This window comes from Oncorhynchus nerka, linkage group LG28 (assembly GCF_034236695.1).
Source record: "Oncorhynchus nerka isolate Pitt River linkage group LG28, Oner_Uvic_2.0, whole genome shotgun sequence".
Taxonomy (NCBI): Eukaryota; Metazoa; Chordata; class Actinopteri; order Salmoniformes; family Salmonidae; genus Oncorhynchus; species Oncorhynchus nerka.
In genome coordinates, this window is record NC_088423.1 from 51,082,216 (window position 1) to 51,092,808 (window position 10,593).

The 10,593-nt window shown below is 40.3% G+C and overlaps 1 long non-coding RNA gene across 1 annotated transcript; it reads left to right on the forward strand.

Moving 5' to 3' along the window:
• Positions 1-933: 933 nt before the first annotated feature.
• LOC135565528 (uncharacterized) lies at positions 934-10,339 on the forward strand. The gene is made up of 3 exons (XR_010461643.1): positions 934-1,125; positions 2,369-2,450; positions 9,657-10,339. It is a non-coding gene; the product is annotated as an uncharacterized LOC135565528 (long non-coding RNA).
• The last annotated feature ends 254 nt before the right edge of the window (positions 10,340-10,593 follow it).

Sequence of the window (10,593 nt, forward strand, 5' to 3'; positions counted from 1 at the left end):
TGATATCCCTTTAGTGGTGTGAAGGCTGAGCCTTGTCTCAGGGTAGTAAGTTAGTGGTCTATTGATATCCCTTTAGTGGTGTGGGGGCTGAGCTTTGTCTCAGGGTAGTAAGTTAGTGGTCTATTGATATCCCTTTAGTGGTGTGGGGGCTGAGCCTTGTCTCAGGGTAGTAAGTTAGTGGTCTATTGATATCCCTTTAGTGGTGTGGGGGCTGAGCTTTTGCAAAGTAGTTGGGGTTATATCCTGCCCGGTTGGCCCGGTCTGGGGGCAAAGTTGGACGGGCCACAATGTCTCCCAAACCCCCTGTCTCAGTCTCCAGCATTTATGCCGCAATAGTCTATGTGCCGAGAAGCTAAGGTCAGTCTGTCAAATCTTGTGTAATTCTCCTGTGTGGTTTTAGGTATGCTCTCTCTACCTGGCCTGACGACTTCTGGCTATTTGACCCTGATTTACTAGAAAACCCTGCTTTGAACGTTTGAACATCTTGAAGAACGATCTAGCCTTAATGGCAATGTACTCTTATAATCTCCACCCGACACAGTCAGAAGAGGACTGGCCACCCCTCAGAGCCTCGTTCCTATCTAGGTTTCTTCCTAGGTTCCTGCTATTCTAGGGTGTTTTTCCTAGCCACGTGCTTCTACATCTGCATTGCGTGCTCTCTTGGGTTTTAGGCTCGGTTGTAAAAAGGGTTTTATAAATATATTTGATTGATTGATTGATTAAGGCTATCTCCATTTTAATGTAGTCCATTTTCATATTTTGTATTTTACAAAAGCGTGAAGCTAATATTAGAGATTTACTGCCACCTGCAGTGCTGGAGTCCTGAACCAAATCTTGTGTGCCATTAATTTATTGTGGCCACTAGATGGCGGTGATATAGCTTAAAGCCATTTACAAACCATAGCACCCAATTTGAAGAAGACAATGCTCTGATCAGCGGCTGATTGCTCCCAATAGGAATCCCTACCCATTTGACAACTTTACCCAGTCGACAATGTCCATGCCAAAACGGGTTATATTAAAGTTGAATCCTCTAGCTATCTCAATGACCTCCACCTGTTTCATACAAAAGGGTGGTGCATTTCCTTGAGCCAGAGGTGGAAGGACAGGAGAAACACTGACATGGTGAGGGTTGACCTTGGCACATGGGAACTATTGGTGCTGTGTTTATTATTCTCGTGGTTTAGAGGTTAAAATGTCTAATGTTATAAAACCCAGGTGAAGACGGTGTACTACTCTGGCCTTTGCGCTGACACAAATAATACATATATAAACACACATGACTAAATGGGTAAATCCAATTTTAAGGACTCTGATCTATTCCGCTCCGACAGCCACCTTTCCAAATGAGTGTCTAGTCAATGTTACACACAGACAGCAGTTAAATAAGTGAAGCTAAATGTTTCTTGCTCCTAGCTCCCTGGCCTGTTACGGATATGTCAGTTGAGCACAGCAGAGTACATGGCAGTGTGAATAATTTGCAATTGTGAGAGATGAAGTAACACATAGGGGGTCATAAAACATGTACTCTCTGGATAATTCCATCATGCCATTCTCCTGTACTCGCCTGTCACCCAAAAGCACTTATCACAGGAGTTAAGTTGAGTTGCGTTTGAACTGTTTTAGAATATTGATTTGGAGGCATGACATTTTAAGTAATACTGGGTGTTAGCTATCGCAGGCAATGCCTTTGGTTTGCACTTGAGGGAGATGAGGGGAGCAAAGGAAATAAGAATAAAGCACTTCGTGTGAAAACCTAGTAAAAGGGGATTACGCGGATGGGAAAGAACCAATGATGAACTGTATTTAAGGTGTAAAAATAGCCAAATACAGCACTAATCAAACGTTTGCCAAGAGTGTGCAAAGCTGTCATTGAGGCAAAGGGTGGCTACTTTGAAGAATCTAAAATAAAAAAAATACATTTGGATTTGTTTAACACTTTTTTGGTTACTACATGATCCCATATGTTTTATTTCATAGTTGTGATGTCTTCACTATTATTCTACAATGTAGGAAATAGTAAAAAATAATGAAAAACCCTTGAATGAGTAGGTGTGTCCAAGCTTTTGACTGGTATCTGTATATTTATTTTAATACCTTATTTACATAAGTATTCAGATCCTAAGAATTCAATCTCGAAATTGAGCTCAGGTGCATCCTGTTTCCATTGATCATCCTTAAGATGCTTCTACAACTTGATTGGAGTCCACCTGTGGTAAATTCAATTGATTAGGTGTGTCCAAACTTTTGACTGGTACTGTATGTCTGTCAGTGTCTGTCTGTCCGTATGTCTGTCAGTCAAAGTTTATTCTGTTATGTACAAAAGTCATTCAGACTTAACCAATCAATCTGTGTTTTCTCCCCACAGGTTGCAGTTAATGTATGTTTAAGCAGGGAACTTGGCTTGCCAAGAGAAGGAGAGGAGTGAGAGAGGACAACGGGGAGATGAGGTAACTTTGCAGCACTCTATTGAACAGCAATAAGCTTTGAGGGCTTAGCCAGCATAAACACATTAAACAGATGAGATTCATCAACACTCTAGTGTCAAAATCCATAATGCCCACAGGCAAATCTCAGCAAACTGCACATACAGGGCTCTCCTCAACACACAGGCAAGTCACCATCAATTCTGGAGAAGGCAAGGGGGAGGAACTGAAATCATAGATATTTGGTCTTCAATTGACAGCTTTTCTGAATAAAGACACCATAAGCTAGTCTAGACATTCCTTCAAATGCATGTGAAGTTACAATTGTCACAGGAATATTACCTGCTGAGACTAAAGTCTGGTTAAATTACAAAGCAATGAAAAGCAATCTTTTAGCAGATCTTAATACTTAGTCTGAGACAAGGGCTGGTTCCAATTCAAACGAAACTAGGAATAGTGATGTTTATGCAGTAACTTTATTTACAGTTAATTTGGAAAGTATTCAGACCCTTTGACTTTTTCCACATTTTGTTATGCTACAGCGTTTTCTAAAATGGTTTAAATAAAAAATGTTCCTGAATTGCACATTTATTCAAAATAAAAAGCAGATATCTTATTTACATAAGTATTCAGACCCTTTTCTATGAGAATCTAAATTGAACTCAGGTGCATCCTGTTTCCATTGATCATCCTTGAGATGTTTCTACAACTTGGAGTCCACCTGTGGTAAATTCAATTGATTGGACATGATTTGGAAAGGCACACACCTGTCTATATACGGTCCCACAGTTGACAGTGCATGTCAGAGCAAAAAACAAGCCATGAGGTCGAAGGAGTTGACCGAAGAGCTCCGAGACAGGATTGTGTCGAAGCACAGATCTAGGGATGGGTACTAAAACATTTCTGCAGCATTGAAGGTCCCCAAGAACACAGTGACCTCCATCATTCTTAACTTCTCTGGGATGTGTGGGACGGTAGCTTCCCAACTCGCCAACAGCCAGTGAAATTGCAGGGCACCAAATTCAAACAACAGAAATCTCATAATAAAAATTCCTCATACAACATACAAGTATTACACACCATTTTAATGATAAACTTCTTGTTAATCCAGCCACAGTGTCCGATTTCAAAAAGGCTTTACGGCGAAAGCACACCATGCGATTATGTTAGGTCAGCGCCTAGCCACAAAAGCCATACAGCCATTTTCCAAAGAAGGAAATGTGTCACAAAAGTCAGAAATAGCGTTAAAATTAATCACTAACCTTTGATGATCTTCACCGGATGGCACTCCAAGGACTCCATGTTAGACAATAAATGTGTGTTTGGTTCGATAAAGTTAATCTTTATGTCCAAAAACCTAATTTGAAATTGGTGCTTTATGTTCAGAAATGCATTGTCTCAAACAAAACATCCGGTGAAAATGCAGAGAGCCACATCCAATTACAGAAATACTCATCATAAAAATTGATGAAAGATACAAGTGTTATACATACGATTAAAGATACACTTCTTGTTAATCCAGCCACTGTGTCCGATTTCAAAAGGCTTTACGGCGAAAGCACACCATGCGATTATGTTAGGTCAGCGCCTAACCACAGAAAACCATACAGCCATTTTCCAACCAAGGAGAGGTGTCACAAAAGTCAGAAATAGCGTTAAAATTAATCACTTACCTTTGACGATCTTCATCTGATGGCACTCCCAGGTCTCCATGTTAGACAATAAATGTTTGTTTTGTTCGAGTTAATCTTTATGTCCAAATACCTCCTTTTTGTTTTCCGTGTTTAGTCCAGTAATCCAAATGCACAAAGCGCGAGCACAAAGTCCAGATGAAAAGTTTAAAAAAGTTCCATTACAGTTCATAGACACATGTCAAACGATTTATATCATCAATCTTTAGGATGTTGTTATCATAAATCTTCAATAATATTCCAACCGGACAATTTCGTTGTCATTAGAAAGAAAAGGGAACGGAGCTCGCGCTCACGGCCGCGCGATAAACAACTCATAGCTTTCAGCTGAGCCACCTACTGTGAGTGGTCTTATTCTCTCCCCTTGCACAATAGAAGCCTGAAACAATGTTCTAAAGACTGTTGTTCCATCTAGTGGAAGCCTTAGGAAGTGCAATCAGACCCCATTTACACTGTATATTGGATAGGCATTCACTTGAAAAACTACAAACCTCAGATTTCCCACTTCCTGGTTGGAATTTTTTCAGGTTTTCGCCTGCCATATGAGTTCTGTTATACTCATAGACATAATTCAAACAGTTTTTAGGAACTTCAGAGTGTTTTCTATCCAAAGCTACTAATAATATGCATATCCTAGTTTCAGGCAGTTTACTCTGGGCACACGTTTCATCCGGACGTGAAAATACTGCCCCCTAGCCCAAAGAGGTTACATGGAAGAAGTTTGGAAACTCTTCCTAGAGCTGGCTGCCCAGCGAAACTGAGCAATCGGGGGAGAAGGGCCTGACAGAGTTCCAGAGTTCCTCTGTGGAGATGGGAGAAACCTCCAGAAAGAAAGCATCTCTGCAGCACTCCACCAATCAGGCCTTTATGGTAGAGTGGCCAGACAGAAGCCACTCCTCAGTAAAAGGCACATGACAGCCCACTTGGAGTTTGCCAAAAGGCACCTAAAGGACTCTCGGACCATGAGAAACAAGAGTCTCTGATCTGATGAAACCAATATTGAACTCTTTGGCCTGAATGCCAAGCGTCACCTTTGAGGAAATCTGGCACCATCCCTACAATTGAAGCATGGTGGTGGCAGCTTCATGATGTGGGGATGTTTTTCAGTGGCAGCGACTGGGAGACTAGTCAGGATCGAGGGACAGATAAACGGAGCAAAGTACAGGGAGATCGTTGATGAAAACCTGTTCCAGAGTGCTCAGGACCTCAGACAGGGGTGAAGGTTCACCTTCCAACAGGATAACGACCCTAAGCACACAGCCAAGACAACACGGTCGTGGCTTCAGGACAAGTCTCTGAATGTCTTTGAGTGGCCCAGCCATAGCCCGGACTTGAACCCAATCGAACATCCATGGAGAGACCTGAAAATAGGTAGAGAGAATAATGGGAGAAACTCCCCAAATACAAGTGTGCCAAGCTTGTAGGGTCATACCCAAGACTGGAGGCTGTAATCATTGCCAAAGGTGCTTCAACATAGTACTGAATAATAAAGGGTCTGAATACTTATGTAAATGTGATATTTCAGTTTTTAATTTGTTATACATTTTTGCTTTGTTATTATGGGGTATTGTATGTATGTAGATTTCTGAGGGGGAAAATGATTTAATGCATTTTAGAATAAGGCTGTAGCGTAACAAAATGTGGAAAAGGTGAAGGGGTCTGAATACTTTCTGAATGCACTGTACCAAATACATTACCTACACTTGACATCCATTTGCGATAGGTTAGGCATGCATACTAGCAAGTGGTTAGGGTTAAGGTTAAGGTTACGTTTAGGTATGCTAGAGAGGGGTAAGGGTTAGGTTTCGAGGTTAAACCACGTCAAAACGAAAACCCAATTGAATTCAAACTGCTGCCGCTTGCAGATTACAGTTCGTTACATCCTCCTCCACCCTCAACTGGCTCAAAAATGCAAGCCATTTACAGTAAAACACATGTCGATTTGTAAAAACTTTCATACAGTTCATCTTTAATTAGTTTAATCTCTAAGCTGCACAGCTGGACCAGTATATCATACCCTGATAAAATGATACATTTAAATTGAAATATTTATCCTCTGAGGTACATTAAGGGGGGGCCTTTAACTTTATTTCACCATTTATCTGTTGTCTCATTTCTTTCCAAATCATTATAGCCTTTGCCTTTTGGATAGTTTCACTGGATGTTGCCAGATCACCATGAAATTAAGCTCAGTTTGAATCTTTACATGCTCCAATCAGATGAGCTGAGATTTAATCATCAGCTGCCTGCCCTACCGGAATGAGTCCCCTCTGATGAAATGGACTACATATTCATAGGTTCACTTACATGGTTGATTATAACAGCGGAGAAATGTATACATTTTTCTATTTCCTGTGAAAATTAAGATTGATATTGGCCCTCATTGATTGAGTCTGGAAGTATGAGAACAAATGGGAGGAGAACCCATCTCACATGGAGGAGAAATATGATGCTGGGCTGGATATGAACAAAGCATCTGATCTTCAGTTAGTTTACTCTTCTCAGATGTGTTAATGCATAAAACAGTCCTATTCGTTCATTTCCAGCTGCTTAATGTGTCATTTTACAGCGGAGAGAACGTTGCGTTTGGCTGCTAATTTGTGTGCATGGCCTTGTAATCATTCCATTACCTTGCCTGACAAAAAAATAATGCCTTTGAATAATGGGAAATATTACCTGATGAATTAATTTACATGATAGCATCTGGGGTAAGTAGCTTAAATGCCATCTTAAATTACATGCAGGCATTGGGAAACTTTCAACTTGTCTCATTTGCATAAGAGGAGCACTGAGTGTAGCCTTGCTTCTCAGAGAGGCCGGCACAATCCCGGAGAAGGCTAATTGATGAAATCATTTGACTAAATTATAAATCACTTAATTAGTGAGCAGAAAACATTATCCACAATCTTTTTTTCTTCCATGACAGACTCTATCCCTTTCTATTGTTTGGTCATACTTAAATGTACTGCCGAACAATTAAGCGACTGCTCATTAGCACCCAGCTGTGGCACTGGTCCACATACTGTAACACAAGGAGTGCATCATTGTGTACCAATCATCATAAATTGTTCTGTTTGTCACCTATTTTGCTGTGTGAGCTTTGGCAGGTGAAAATACTCCTTTCAAAAGTGGTTTATACAGTATGTGCAACAAATCACTTTTAAAAAAGTAATAGACTTCATAAAAGCATACCAGTGTAAAAAAAAAGAGTTGCGTTATTATGTTTGGACAGTGTTTCAAGACATACTGTATACGCAAGATAAATTGGGCTCTAAGGTAATAATAACCTAATATAATGTGGCTAGTATGGCTAGAATCTTTTCACACAATCGAGTCAAACCATTTGGCTAGGCTTGATTGTGTGAAGAGAGTACAAGTTGGTACCAGTCTTGATAGGGATTGTCATACTAGGTCACCAAATCCCAATGTAAAGCACACTGCACTACATTTGTATTCCTGCAATAGATTACTAATCACTTCCTTGTTTTCAGTTAACACATTTACAGTGTTCTACTAAATAGCATTAGTGTTGTAGTGAAATAACCCCTGCAAAGTTTATACAAAATAATACATCAAAGTCTTCACCTTATTCATTAAAACCTCATTTATTTTCCCAATAAAATTATTAGCGCAACAACTTGCTCTATTCTCATTACATTTTTTATGTCAGAGATTACATTCTGTTAGGAAATTACTCTCTACAGTCATTTTAATTGGCTATATTGAGGGAATGTCAATTTAAAGTGGAAATAAAACATGTTCAACTGACTGATATCATCTCTTTCATTTCGGTCATTGAAAATGTTGATGTCATTAAAATGCGTTATTGATAGAAAAAACACCTATGGCAACAATGTTTCTGAACATTCATTCAACTAGGAAATCACTGTAACGGGGTTAGCAACAGGAATGTCACTCAGGTGTCCATCTCGAAATGACAAAACCTGCTACAGTGTATTGCAGCCCAAAAGTATTGTCCCACTCGCCAAAGACGTCAGGTCAACATCTAGTTTGGTTTCAGATGTTATTGAGTCGTCAATTTACATGAATTGAATGTGAAATTCACAAACATTTCAGCAATGTCATTGGTTTAGGTTTTAAGTTGGGTGAAAAAAAAGACAAATTCCCCAAATTCCTTTACATTGATGACGTTTGCAAATCCAATCAGTTTCCATGTTGATTCAAAATTATGACATTGCATTTTTAGATCATGTGGATACAATGTACTGTATATCTTTATCTTTCAGGGATCCCCAGCATTGTTAGCAACGTCCTTTGTTCAGCATAACATTCATTCTTTCTCAACTGGGGATTCATATAGTAGCTGTTAGTTATAGATCCCTTGTTGTCGTTTGAATGGAGACAGAACCTCAGAACCAGCATCATTTTCTAATTAGGTGTTTATTTTTCTTGAGCCTGAGGTTTGCTTTTGATTCTTTTGAAGGATTTTTCATTTTATTTTTGTTTAAAAGTTCCCTCTCTTAATTTTGCTCATCTACAGCAAAGTGCTCAGGTAAGCTCCACCATAGCTCAGGGAGAGAGAACCCCCCCGCCCAGATTGTGGAAAATCTCCTGCCTTTAGATTAAGAGCGAGAGAGGGAGAGGAATGCCTTTCCTTCCTCATTACACTGCTGTCATTTACTCTTCATCCCCCTGTACTCTTTAGTGGCATTAAGACGGGATGTAAATTTGACAGTTAACGCTGTTAGAAAATGGCTGGTTCAAGAAGGGCAGGAATTAGAGATGGGCATTAGGCACTGATAAGCTCTTTTCCTCTGCCGCGGCGGCGGCTGCTTAACATTCATGGGAAAGTCATCATCAAACAACGTTATCGCAGCTCTGTTGACGGCTGAGGAACATCATCACTATGATAATTTTTTTATAGCTGTGAGCCAAAAAAAGCACTCTTTTATTTCAGCGGTTTGTTAATGAGATAGGAGCTTGTTGGTATGGGCGATGCAAACTTGCCACTCTCCAGTGTTTGTTTGAGTCCCCCCCCCTTGTCCCCCATCCCCACTCTCCCAAATTCCCCCTCTTCCCCCTCCGTGCTGTTTAATGTTGCAGGAGGACATTTTTTATGTACTCCAATAGAAGTGTTCTGTGTACGATGCTGAAGGAGGGCCTTTATGTGTACCTTACAGATAAGTTGCTCAAAGAACGAAAACATAGTGATATCAACAAACACTCTCTCTAAGCAGCAAGGTGCCTTGGTGTGTGGCACCTGTCAATCACTTACTAGCATACGGACACGGGTGCAAGGAGGGGTTGAACTATAAGATATCATTGGTTGACCTGTAGATATTTTAGTTGTGGGAAATTTCTGGTGTGATCATCATGAAGATTTACATTTACATTTACATTTAAGTCATTTAGCAGACGCTCTTATCCAGAGCGACTTACAAATTGGATATGCATACACTAGTCTAAACGCATTCTTGACACGCACACAAACACGCATATCAGTGATTATTTTAGAAATAATATTCAAACAAGGCCTGTGACTAGGCTCACCTCTGACTTCTAATCCTTGCTGCGACAGGATGGCTGATGAAGATGACCATTGCTAACCCTAAGGAGCTGGATGCTCTGATGGATGAGAAGGCTTATGAGAGATACATCAGATCCATAGAAGACTAGCATTGCCTAGACGCAACCCTCATCACCCCCTCACCTGCCTAGCAATCCCTACTAGAGAGGAAGTGCACCAGTTGTGCCGGGAGTCGGATGTGACACTACACCGGGAAACCACCAGAGCTCATCCTTATTGACTTGCCAGTGTTATTGTGGTCTGAATGTTAAGTCTTTAGTGTACTGGTAATGACTATGACCTAATGGGGATGTTGGGAGCAAATGTCTTACACATGTGGCATGACATACTGTACATGGCTGATGTAGAGTGATACTGTACGAGTCCTGATGCATTCTCTGGCTGAATCTCAAGTCTTATCCTTGATTCCTTGTGTCCTTTCTCCGCCTCCTTAATTAAATCATTAGAGGGTTTCATTATGTTTTGAGGAGTTAAGGACACAAAAGAATTGAGGAAAATACTTTAAGATTAATCCTCAGTCTTCCACTCAAAGCCTTCCCCAAGCACAGGGGATGAGGAATGAGGAAGATTCATTCCCATGTCTTTCAGCAACAAAAGTGGTTATTATGATCTCTCTTTAAATGGTCAAATTGTATTTTTGATCGTTTAGTGCCGACTTAATTTTTTACTAATGGTGGAATTGAGGAGTATGGTTTGAGTTGTCTGAAATGCGTCTAAGAGATCTAGGAAAGCATCAAGGACAAAAAGAAAGGTTAAATGTGTAAACCAGGTTCCAGAAAAGCCTATTAACTTTCATACATTTTTACCGCCCGGTACCAGGTTAACTTCTGAGGAGTTTTGTGAAGCTTGCTCAAACCATTCAGACTGTACAGAAGTTTATTACAACAACAAAAAAAGTCACACGACGAGGGAACCAATATCAGACTAG